The sequence below is a fragment of the Schistocerca gregaria genome, chromosome 5, assembly GCF_023897955.1.
Source record: "Schistocerca gregaria isolate iqSchGreg1 chromosome 5, iqSchGreg1.2, whole genome shotgun sequence".
Classification (NCBI taxonomy): Eukaryota; Metazoa; Arthropoda; class Insecta; order Orthoptera; family Acrididae; genus Schistocerca; species Schistocerca gregaria.
This window is the reverse complement of record NC_064924.1, coordinates 545,837,065-545,850,377: the sequence shown is the minus strand read 5'-3', so window position 1 is coordinate 545,850,377 and position 13,313 is coordinate 545,837,065. Positions and strand designations below refer to the sequence as shown.

The following is a 13,313-nucleotide window of genomic DNA, read 5'->3' as shown; positions in this document are numbered from 1 at the left end:
CATGCACACAAGAAAATAGGAGGTAGCCGAACAATGCACAAAACATTGAGAACTATTTTTCATTATCATCTCAATATTGTCTAAACAGAACCACGTAACAAGAAAATTCTGGCATTGCTATCTTGTCAGTGTATAAAACGTAACAATGTGCAATACGGTGCATAATAATCGCACACTTTGCAACGAAGCAAACTGGGATAATGTTAATTCCCCTCTTGTTTTGCCATCTGCCTCCTTAAATTCATTTTTTCACTTTGAACTAATTACCATTAACATACAAGAGTATAATCTGCAATTTCATACGAGAGAAAGACTGACCCTCAATTTTAAAGAATATAACACCAGATCTAATTTTGTGCTTAGTTTTATGTATGTAATTGATTGTCTAATTTATTTTGACTATTTCTAGTTAGTATCTTTTGTCATAGGGTGAAATGAGTAACTGTTTAATAACTTAAATTCTATTGTTGACATATAAACAAATATAAATTCTGTACTAATCATAAATATTTGGAAGACGAAATACTAATAAACTTAAAGTATCTATTTAGCTCTACTTAAAAACATGTTAGCAAAGTGGGCTCTTAATTCCAAAGTAATTAACAGTTTTGTCCAAAGTATTGTTTGCATAATTATATTTGTTAATTTCATGATTTAAACAAGTAATTTGGCTAGCTCTTGCAATAGAAGTAACTGTTAAAAAGATGCAATTTTTTTGATTTAGTCAATTAATTTAATAAGTTAAGTTTTAATTATAATTTCTGTAAATTTAACTTCAAACAATGTGTAGTTTCAGCGCCTATTATTGTGATGATATGTAAGGACCTGGTTTTTGGTCACGAGAAAGTCAGTCCACGGCCACGTTTCAGACAATGAACCTGTGTTGCTTAGAACAATGACAATGTCAACATAACAGTGGAATAAGTGTTAACCAATTAGGCTGTGTGTAAAAACAATCACAGTGTCTGCTCCATATGTACCTTTCAATTCTTCAAGAACTGTGAACTTTGCGGTTAGGGTTTTACTGCTCGTAGATGTTCAATAGTAAACTATTGTACCAATATGTGGATGTTCACCTGCAACCTATTAATAAGGCTTATCGAAAGTTAAACAATAGTGCACTGGCCACATATGACACTGTAATACTGGGGAGTTGTGGACAGTTAAAGTAAAAAACTGAAATGCAAATGTGCACCTGTTGGCTACATCATTTAAAGTAGTCCGTGTTTGACTTCCACACCCCATTTTCCAGCCAGTATAGCAACGCAGTATGTCGACACCGAGGCCAACAACGGAAGAAATAAATAAAGAAGGCAAACAACTACAAACTCACCTAACACAGACTACAGTACTTCTGGATTGGCATTTGTACTCAACATAAATGTAACGCTCTGTGAAAAATAGATAAAAGATCCATTATTGTCTGATTATATGATTACAGAACAACCACTTGCATTAGTCACAACCATTACATGTCTGAAAGTAAGCCTATGGAATGATTAAAAGTGGAACATTTACACAAAACCAATTGTAAGGAAGGCTCACTGGCTGTTTTCAAGGGGGCCAAATTACAAGGTCATCAGCCCCTCATTTACCAGACAAGCCCTAGAAATTAGTGATGCTAGCTAGTGGTAAGGACCATCAGGTCATACGCTTACTGCATGCACCAGTGGTAGAATCAATAAATTGGAGCAATAACCATGCTTGCATGTAGAGTTGCTCCAAGATATATAATGTGACTGTCAGATCAGGTTGGCATGTGGACTGGGAAGCAGATGTGAGGTAACCCCCCTACCTTCTATCGAGGCTCATTTGCCATGACCCTCCTTAACGCCTTCCCATGCCACTTACTTTCCATACACTCTTCTACATAATATAAATGTAACACATACCTAAGTACTTCAAGTCAGTAATTAGGCTGAGTTACACTTAAATTTATTATCGATATCATTATACTGAATGCACTAATTTCATTGGTGAACGGTAAACAACAGCAAGATCTTTAGTACCCATAATAAAATATAATGAGATGATAGTGGAGGAATATCATAACGTGACTAAAATGAGAGCTGTAAATAAAAACATAAATTAAATCTTGAAAATCCTTAACATACACACACACACATAAAGCAATGAAAATAACAATGTCACATCTAATACTTGGTAAAAAAAAATTGAGAAAAAGCAGTGGAAAGCATTAAAATAAGACAGCAGAAATCTTTGGCTGACTGGCTGTTGGAAAAAAAGGCTGTGAACCAGCCAGTCTACAACACATTAAAATCTCCAACCTAAAAGCTTAGGCCAGAGTCCACACATAGCACGAAGTTTCAAAAGCTTCACCACAATCATCTTATCAGATAAAACAGATGGCAGAACCCCACCTATATCTGCTTAAGCCCATTTGTCATGAAGTAAAATGCACTCAGTTAAAATGTGATGCTCACTGATTTGCATGCCACAGGCATCACAGACAGGGAGATCCTCTCTGAGTAAAAAGCCATGTGTGAGGGGGGAGTGCCTAAGGCAGAGGCACATCAGAACCACCTCGTCTCGTCAGTGCAACTGGCACAAAGATCTATATAGCCAGACAGTTCAGTTCACTAATCACAGGTTATTTTCCATCACTGCCAGCCACTCCTACTCCTCCTCCTCCTATAACTGTATGGATCTGTGACCCACGAACAAGATGACAACCTGCAAGGTAATGGTGCATTTTGTAACAGTACATTCCCTGCAGGTCTCCTCCATGGTTTTGTTGGCCTCTTCATTTCACCAAACCTCCATGTGCTCTAGTACCCAGAGGTATGATGCTTTCTTCCCACGCTGCGGAAGGATAGCATTAACGGAGATGTTTAGCAAACTCAAGTGGCAGACTCTGCAAGTGAGGCGCTCTGCATCGTGGTGTAGCTTGCTGTCCAGGTTTCGAGAAGGTGCATTTCTGGATAAGGTATCGAATAGGAGACACAAATGTAAAATTAGAGAGATTCGAGCACGCACGGAGGCTTTCCGGCAGTCGTTCTTCCCGCGAACCATAAGCGACTGGAATAGGAAAGGGAGGTAATGACAGTGGCATGTAAAGTGCCCTACACCACACACTGTTGGGTGACTTACGGAGTATAAATGCAGATGTAGATGTAGAAGTACAGTTGATTGCATACGAGCTGCAACAATTTCTCTACTGGGTACATGTACCACAACAATTGTAGGGCATTGAGGGAATCTGAGCAAATGAGAATTGTTTGCCCTGAAGATGCCTCATCTGGTCCAGTGCCTTCAAGATCACATGGCGCTCTGCAGAAAATACAGTATGGGTATTGCGAAGGTAAATCCTAAAGACACGATTGGGGAAGATGACAGAACAGCCATGGGAATCACCTTTCTTGGGATCCATGAGTATACGCACAACTATAAAACTTCTATGCCTATGTAAAATGTTAAAAAACAGAGACTGAAATGTAAAATTTGGATGGAAATCTTTCTTAAAATTTGTCAAATCTAAAATAATTCTCGTTCTCTGCAGGAGCCAAGGCGGAGATCTGCTCAAACCTTTGTATAAAACATTAAAACCAGTCACACCCATCTATAGTTTGATTACAATTACTGATAGTTGACGTCTGCCATTTGCTGCTATTATGTTGCCACATTCGCTCCCTGCTACTGCTCGGTTATAGGCGAAGAGCACACGGACGGATGTGCACACATGACTGGTCATTTCACAAATGCTTCTAATGTGTAATGCAGAACAATGTTGGAACCAGTCACTGTTAGGCATGACGGGAATGGGAGGTCCTCTGCCAACAGCTGATTTCTAATGACCAATGACTGAACTGTGGCAGACCGCATTTTGTAGCCCTGAATTTAAACTCATATCCTAAATTAACCACAACCTCATGATTTGCAAAGTATCCAAGAAGTAGTGATCAACAATCTGTGACAAAACTAAAAGCCTCATCACTTTGTTCATGGCTAATCTCTTCAAAAAAACTCAAGACAGAAAATTTTCAGTTTCACCGATAAAAGCAAAGTGTAATTGCTGGCTCTCATTGGTTACCTGAAACTATCCCCACAGTGACTGCAAGAGCTACCGCATTACCAAGCTACGAGCAGTCCTGGTGGGCCCTTGCTTGCAGATTATAGGTGACAAGCAGATTCAAAATGAAAAAAAGAATGATATGAAGAAAAAGAGTAAATTAAAAAACAATACAGTGATGAAAATGATGCAGCAAGGTATTAGAAATATAAACAAATACATTCCAGCAAATTAATTGAATAAAAGTAATAAACTCCTCTGATTAGATTTAGAAAAATACAAAGTTTTGTTCCATTTGACGAGCTTCAAACCTATGACCTTCCATACATCTGGTGTATATGCTATCAGCTACGCTATGACATTACACTGTGAAATTTTGTATTTAGGTCTCCAGTGACCCAGACACAATGGTTAATGGCAACCTTCACAAAATTCTGCTTCATCTATTGTAAGCACATCTCTGATTACAATAACTGTATGTGTAACGCTGAATGTAGTTTTGTGCATAAGAATCCAGTAGGTTTGGTTAGTGCTGTGTATGAAACGTGTGCATTTCATTAGCATCATTTCAGAGAGAGAGAGAGAGAGAGAGAGAGAGAGAGAGAGAGAGAGAGAGAGAGAGAGTGAGTGTGTGTGTGTGTGTGTGTGTGTGTGTGTGTGTGTGTGTGACGAAATATGAAAAAGGGCCAGATCCACAATTTGGGAACCAAATACATAAAGAGAGCAAACCATACAAGGAATTGGAAGTGAACTAATTTTAATTGGGCTCTAATAGGCAATCCTTAGCACACATCCCAAAGAGCCTTGTCGCTCATTGGCATTTACGAAAAAGTCCTTCCATAGGAGGCAGTGCTTATGCTGGAATATATAGCATGAACAGAGTTTTATATGCTTAGTGCAAAATGAGCTGTCATCGCCTGATGTGAAGTGGTGGCTCAGCAGCCTTAGCAGAGGGGCTCAGTATGTGGCCTGTTAGGTACGCCCCACGTGCCAGCCGGATCCCTTCACATGGTTGTATATCCCCTCCAACATCTTTAAATAAGATGGTCTTGCAGACAGATACACTGTGCACTCATAATCAAGCTGAGGTTGCATGAAGGCTCTGTAAGATTGGAGCACGCAAGCCCTGTCTGCCCCCCCATGAATTAAATTGTGGGTGAAACTTCCTGGCAGATTAAAACTGTGTGCCCAACCGAGACTCGAACTCGGGACCTTTGCCTTTCGCGGGCAAATGCTCTACCATCTGAGATACCGAAGCACGACTCACGCCCGGTACTCACAGCTTTACTTCTGCCAGTACCTCGTCTCCTACCATCCAAACTTTACAGAAGCTCTCCTGCGAACCATGCAGAACTAGCACTCCTGAAAGAAAAGATACTGCGGAGACATGGCTTAGCCACAGCCTGGGGGATGTTTCTAGAATGAGATTTTCACTTTGCAGCAGAGTGTGCGCTGATATGAAACTACCTGGCAGATTAAAACTGCGTGCCCGACCGAGACTCGAACTCGGGACCTTTGCCAGTTTTAATCTGCCAGGAAGTTTCATATCAGCGCACACTCCGCTGCAGAGTGAAAATCTCATTCTGGAAACATCCCCCAGGCTGTGGCTAAGCCATGTCTCCGCAGTATCCTTTCTTTCAGGAGTGCTAGTTCTGCATGGTTCGCAGGAGAGCTTCTGTAAAGTTTGGAAGGTAAGAGATGAGGTACTGGCAGAAGTAAAGCTGTGAGTACCGGGCGTGAGTCGTGCTTCGTTAGCTCAGATGGTAGAGCACTTGCCCGTGAAAGGCAAAGGTCCCGAGTTCGAGTCTCGGTCGGGCACACAGTTTTAATCTGCTAGGAAGTTTCATAGCAGTGCACACTCCGCTGCAGAGTGAAAATCTCATTCTGTAAATTGTAGGTCATTTCAGCTCCTTCAGGTGTGGAAACTATGTTAATTTCTAGGCAGATCTGAGGCCCATAAATCTCACCATGTCTTTAAAATTAAGAACAAAGTGTCCCTCATCGTGATCTAAGTGAAGTTTAAAACAGAGCAAGAACTGTTAAAATGAATACACACTGACTTCTCAGTTGAAAACTGAGAACCCCTCTTCTTTGCCCATTCATCCAATCACCAAATAGTTGTAACTGACATGTTGTCATTGCAAGGCTTAAAGAGGAATGAAAGCTGGAGAAGCATCCACAAAGAACACTGGCCAAGACATTTACTGACAATATTATTAATAGCTATGGCAAAGACAGACACACTTCAAACACTTCCTTGAGAAACACGATTCTCCTGCTCAAAGCAATTAGACAGCATGTTGTCAACTAGCATGACAACAGGAAGGACCGGCTATATGTGGGAAGACATCTATAAAAACACCTTTTGTGAAGCCGCCCAAGGATATGATGCCTCTAAATAGTATCATAGGCCTTTTTGGTGTAAAAAATATACCAAGGAAGTAATGCCAGTGCAGAAAAGCTTGTTGTATAGCTATCTCCAAGAAGGCCAGGTTATCAAAGATGGAGTGAGACCTGAATGCACACTGGGAAAACTTAAGAGCTGCCTGAATTCTAGGACCCAAACAAGGCAGCAGCTACCCATCTACTCCAAGGTCTTCCCCATGCAGCTAGTGAGGGTAACACTATGATAACCACTCTGGCATGTGTGAACTTCTCTGGGTCTTAAAAAAGAAATTAAAATGCCTCTCGCCACGAGTCAGGACAGTGACCTGATGCCCAAATGACATTTACAGAGGGTGAGTAGGATTTTTTTGCTTCACCCTGTGAAATGCCACAGCACACTATAATTGATCCTATCATGACCAGGAGATGAGTCACATGCTGCAAACAGTGCAGAATCCAGCTCCCACATGGAAAAAGAGGCAATTGTGCTCTTTATCAGTGGTGGACAGGAAGTCCCAATTGCCACTATCTACACCCACTCTACGGCACCAGAAAGCTGGATCATGACTGGCAGTAGTGGTAACTATGGCAAAATGAGCTGTCATGGTTTGGGCAGTGTCTCAGAGTGGTCTGGAGACTTCCAGTCCTCATTACAGCACACACTATCAAGAATCCTCCTGGTGGCTTCCCATACAACTGCACTTCTAGTTTTATGATTTAGGTGGTCTGGTACTGTTGCCATGCTCTCTTCTAGCTCTCTTTAATAATTCAGTGACATTTTGCACTCACTACCTGAACGGCTGCAAGGTTCTCTCCTGTAGGCTGTCACTTGAACCGTGCCAGAGATGCCTGCCTGGACGTGACTACAATTCACATTTGTTGCTCCACCAAGGGACAGTTATGCCTTTCCAGCTGGCCTGAAGACCACGGAATGGATACTTCAGCAGCATGATGTATCATTTGGGTAATATGACCCACACATTCCTGGATGTTGTCTTTGCATTCAAACACAACGAGTTGGCTGTAAAGTGTCCAGTGTGCCCTATGCAGCATCCATCATAGCTGATGTCTTAGGGCGCCACTACATCTGTCAGATGAATCCATAATGGGAAGTGGTCACTTGCACTCAAGTCATCAACCACTTCTGAATGTATCAGCGTGTGTGAGGGCTTGGTCTTTATCCCCAGCTTGGATTTCGGGGTTAGTGGCAAGGTCAATGTAACAGAAACACCCTGCTCAATCTCTTACAATGTCTGCCGTGAAGGTTTGCTATCTAGGCTGACATTACGTTTGAAAACTTCCAGTGCTTCATCAGCAATAGGAAGGCTGGTCTGCGCAGGACCAGTGGCACAGACTGGCAGCTGCATTTACAGGTGCAGGTAGATTTTCCGTGCTCAACTGTCATAGTCTGAGTGCTAATACTGATCTTTGTGACACGCTGCTTCAATGCCAAGGCAAAATATTTCACAAAACTTGGTGGTGTGTGGCCCTAATTCCTTCTTTGCATCAGAGTATGAGATATGTTGAGTGGCTTATTTTCTGCATCATCATTTCTTCAGCGAAGACAGGAGAGTGCCTGCCCCAAACTGGATGGGCCTGGGAGCAGTTAACACAGAGCAGTGCAAAGCATTGAAAATGATGTTTGTGGACTGTGGCAGCACACCTACCACAGGTAGCCCCACCATTAAAACCCATAGTGCTGTAGTAGCTGAGTGCTGGCATATGAAGCAGTGCATTGGACTTGGGACATAATGTCTAACTTTAAGGTGACTAAAGTCTGCTGCAATATACCCAGGCAACTTCAGTAGACAAAGTCAGGATTAAAAGATACCAACTTCTGAAGCCCAGCAATCAACCCTTTTCTTAACATTCTGGCCTTTAGTGATCCATACACTTTCCTATCCCTGTTGCAGTTCAGGAACCCCAAGGTCACCAAGCCAGTATGCAGAAAACAAATGTTGAGCCCCTGAGGACAAGATAATTAACACTGAAAGTTGCGTACCATCATATTTTCTGTGTAGATTTTTCCTCTGTGCTTGTTAGATTCTGAACTATGACAATACTTTTGTTACCCTAATTTTTATGAATGCAATGATACTCCCTTAGTAATTAAGCTACTAATTAAGATTTTGTATAAAATAACAAGTGTACAATAATTTTCAATATTGCAACCACATTCGTAAGTAGGATAATCGCCACAGGGACGCATAAGAAGGTTCTACCAATTTTCATAATGTATTAACCTTCAGCGTATTTTACAAATCACATTATCATATTTGCACACAGTGCAACATGTAAATTATGAAATCAGCAAACATCTTTATGTCAGTCTCTATAAGACTAACCCCACTGCCAAAACTGCCAGACTGTTTTCCAGTCATCATGTTAACATCACTGTTAAAGGCAAGGCTTACATATAGCAAAAGTAACATCTATATTTAACTAGCCTGTAAAAAGTCTGCAGCTAGAATGTCAGGTGAGCTATTTAAGGTGTGACATCTCATGTTAAACTGCTCATTAGCAAATCAGGCTCATTAGCACACATGTAACATCTGTGTTTAATTCTCATAAGTAAAGTTAGCATTTGGAAAGAAAACGTGCCACATCTAACAACAAATCACCACCAACCTGACCTCTTATTTTAAGGGAGAAAAAGCACACTTGCATGATACCGGCATCAGCAATTGATTCCACAAGAAAATCTGGGCCACAATTCTGATTGTACAAAGTGGTGACCTTCTGCAAGTACAGCTTTTAAACTTTCATGAGCACTGTTCTTTGTCTCTCCCTCTGACCCACTGCAACTGCCTAATGCGCAAGTGTGAAGTACTGTGTAACAGAGTGAGAAGTTTGAAATATGTTTTAACATTGGTAACACTTGTATCAAAGTGAGCAGTTTCTCACATGTATATGACACTAAAGATCTCTGAGGTTTTGGCAACAACAAAATCTACTACTGGTGTAACAAATATTTAGTTCTAAAAAGGAAAGCACTATGTGGTTTAAAAACATATATCCCACCTTCAGGTGCACCTACAAAATTTTAAAAGCATATCTACATAGTTAAAAAACCTATGAAGGAAAACCTATAAAGCACTTTGAGGTCACCATCAATTATAGCAGAAGCAGCTAAGTTACAGCAACGTTTAGCACATTAAGAATAAAAAGGCCGACTCAGATTTTTAAGGAACGTTGCTCACAACAGAACTGACCAAATCACAAATTCACAATAAAATAAAATAAATGAAAATCACTAGTAACAATCAAAGCATAAACATGCAGTAGCCTTCAATCAATAAGGAAACTCTTACATGTGCTGCAGTGCAGTGCACTGGTCACAAGCCGCCCCCTGAGAAACTGGGGTCGGGGGGGGGGGATATTGCAAGTTGCCAGTATATCTGCCTATGTCCATTCATCCTAATTGATAATTTGGTGGTAGTCATGCCAATGTAGAAGAATGAAGAGTGTTTACATAATAACTGGTATATGATGTGCCGTTCTACAGGTGGCTCTCCCTTTTATAGTATATGTTTTGCCAGTTATAGGTGGTGGTAGGAGGGTGCATTAGGCAAGTCTTGCTGAGGGGATGGTCACAAGGGTAGGAGCCATAGGGTAGGGAGGTGGGTGCAGAAGGACCATAGGGTCTGACAAGAATATTGTAGAGATTGGGAGGGCAACGGAAAGCTATTCTAGGTGTGGTGGACAAAATTTCAGACAGGATGGATCTCCTTCTACCACCACCTGTAATAGCCCTATAATTGGTAAAACATACTATCAAAGGGAGAGCCACCTGCAAAACAACACACGTCATACCAGCTATTATGTAAACACTCTTCAGCCTTCTACATCGGCATGACTACCACCAAATTATCAATTAGGATGAATGGGCGAAGGTAGAGGGTATATCTACACCCTCTGCCTCACTCTATTTTAGTTTTCTACATCCTTCATTGACTTCCCCGCCTATTTTTCACCCCTCCCCCCCACCACCACCACTTCCACTACATACTATGCACTTAGCTTACTCACTCTAATTCATGCACGATGTTTTAGTAGTAATCTCTGTCTTGCATATTACCCTGTCTTCCACCTTTAAGATCTCAGGTTTTCAAATCTTGTCCAATGCAGTCCCCAACCGGCATTCTTTCCTTCTCATATCATATGGTAAGTCTCCCATGACCCAAGGTTCTGACTGACTTTCCCAAAATCTATCCTTTTTCCTAGACCTCACCAGTCCTTTTCCTTCACACTTCTTCCTTCCCCTTCAGCCATGCTTTATAGGTTTCCTTCCATTTCTACTTCTGGTTCCACAACTTCTTGTGTGTACAAATTAGTCACAACTGGAGACTACGCTCTCTAGGCATACTATACGAATTTTTGAGTGACATTGTAGGATTTATGTCATTTACTTTTGTCTAACTTTAATGGTTGAGTTGCAATTTATTCACACACATACACATTCGGTAACTGGTGCCTCGTTGGTACATGAGAGAAGTTAGCTTTCACTGCAACAGTTACAGTTGGTGGTTTCCTAGACCTTTTGCTGGCCACTACATTAATGTACATTTTGAGCATCAGATGGGATGAGCAATTCACTTGCTACAGCTATGGGTACACAGGTGCTCTCACTGGTGTTTCAACTTAGTATCATGTGATGTTCTGGTATGATGGGTGTTTTAGAGACTGATGATTAGCAAACTTTACTCAGTACGTTAAGCTGTACATCAAACATCATTAACTTCATTTCATAATAACTCTTCAGTAGCCTTGATTTATTTATTTTGAGACATATACAGGTCATTTCAGGACCTCAACGACAAACTTTTGAGGAACGACAGGTCACACAAAGAGGATCTTATTTACTGCACAATATATATAGGGTGAATCACCAAAAACTTGAACTGTAAGTTCCAGAAATGGGAAGTGCTATTGATGTGCAGTTTTCACAGAATGGATTGGTAGTCAGGGCTTGTACTGCTACACAACGAACAGACTGTAATATTACTTAGAAAGTATTTTTGTGCAAACATACAGTTTTTATAATGGAACAATACTTGTTGACATTAACAAGCTAGAAGTAGAATAAATTAGAATGTCAGTGGTGTTCACTGCAGGATTCTAGTGTGAATCATTTTTGAGAAATCATATTGTGAAAAGTTTCCACACCAACACTTATTTGTGCCATTCAACCTGTGTACATGCGATATCATTATGTTTGCTTGCGTTATGCTTGTGTGTTCCTTGTGTGCACTGTGACTCGCTGGTCAGTGCATGACAGTGATAGTAGTAGGTTGTGAGTGGACAATGAGATATACTCATGCACGAAAAGCCAATATGCTCATGGCATATGGAGAGAGTAGTAGGAAGTATGCAGTTCTTTCTTGTACAGCATATGAGTCAAGATATCCTAATAGACATCAACCATCTTGGCAAGTATTTATCACCCTATTCAACCAGTTATGTCAAAGTGGAAGTGTAACACCTAAACAGCATAACACGGAAGGAAAGAAGTGATGACAGAAGAAGGGGAAATTAATGCTGCTATTATAGCTGATCTGCACATTAGCTCGTGCACAATCACAAGGAAGTGACACGATTCGGGCACGTGTCCAACGCATTCTCTATTAACATAGGTTCCACCCCTATCACATCTCTCTCCATGAAGAGCTGCATGGAAACGATTATGAAAATCATGTTAACTTTTGTACACAGGTCATAGGACAGGATATTCCAGAAGTATCATGTACTGTGTGTAGTGACGAAGCCATATTTACCAAACATGGCCATGAAAACTGTTGAAACATGCACTACTGGTCTGTCGACAATCCTCGCCAGGTGGAATGCCAGTGTCCATAAAACAAATGTGTGGTGTAGGATAGTGAACCAGAAACTCATAGGCCCATTTTTCATAGACAGGACACAGAACACAAACAAGTACTGCACTTTCCTAACAGACATCTTCAATGGATGATAGAAAACTTCCTCTGCAGACTAGGAGGAACCAATGGTACCAATGTGATGGCCGTCCCATCTGTAGTCCATAAAGTACTACAGCATGTTGTCATAAGCTGTTTCCAGATTGTTTGATTGGACACTAAGGACTCGCACCTTGGCCGACCCATTCCCAGGATTTGACACCTGCAGACTTTTTTCTGAGGGGCAGACTGAAAGCCATTGTCTATAAGGACATACCAACTACAACCCATGATGTATTACTGCAGCTTGTTGGGTATCTCCACTGAAATGCTAGCACGTGTGCTGCAGTCATTCCGTACCAGAATGAAATAGTGTATTGCTGCTGCTAGTGGTCAATTTGAACACGACTTGTGATGATAAATTGTCTCATTACTGACCAGAATCCACAGAACTAGTGTATGCACTTGTGTTGTTTAGTGTGTGCTAGTACAGGTATTGTACAAGTATAAACTTGGGAACTTCTCAAAATACGATATCTCAAACGACTAGCACTAGAATCCTGCAACACCACTGACATTCTAATTTACCCTACTTTTAGTTTGTTAATGTCAATAGATGTTGTTCCTTTTAAAAACTTTTATGTTTGCACAAAAAATATACTTTCTTTCCAAGTATTATTACAATCTATTTATTGGCTAACAATACAAAGCGTTGACAACCAATCAACTCTGTAAAAGACACACATGAATAGCACTTTCCAGCCCCCCAATATTTGCAGTGATAGTTTTAGGTGGTTCATCCTGTAGTCTTAACTGTGTCATTATTATAACTGCAACTGCACACCAATTATTCATTTGCTTTAATGGCTCGAACAAACCACCCTGTGCCACAATACATGCTGCACACTTTTGTATTAGTGCCCTTCCAACTCTGGGGTCACATAACATCAGGATTCTGTTGAATTTGGTGAAATGCATCAGTG

At 40.9% G+C, this 13,313-nt stretch overlaps 1 protein-coding gene across 1 annotated transcript in view; it reads right to left on the bottom strand.

Moving 5' to 3' along the window:
* The window catches only part of LOC126272299 (trifunctional enzyme subunit alpha, mitochondrial), a 153,892-nt gene that overhangs the window by 68,453 nt on the left and 72,126 nt on the right, over positions 1–13,313 (bottom strand). The gene's annotated exons all lie outside the window — the stretch shown is intronic.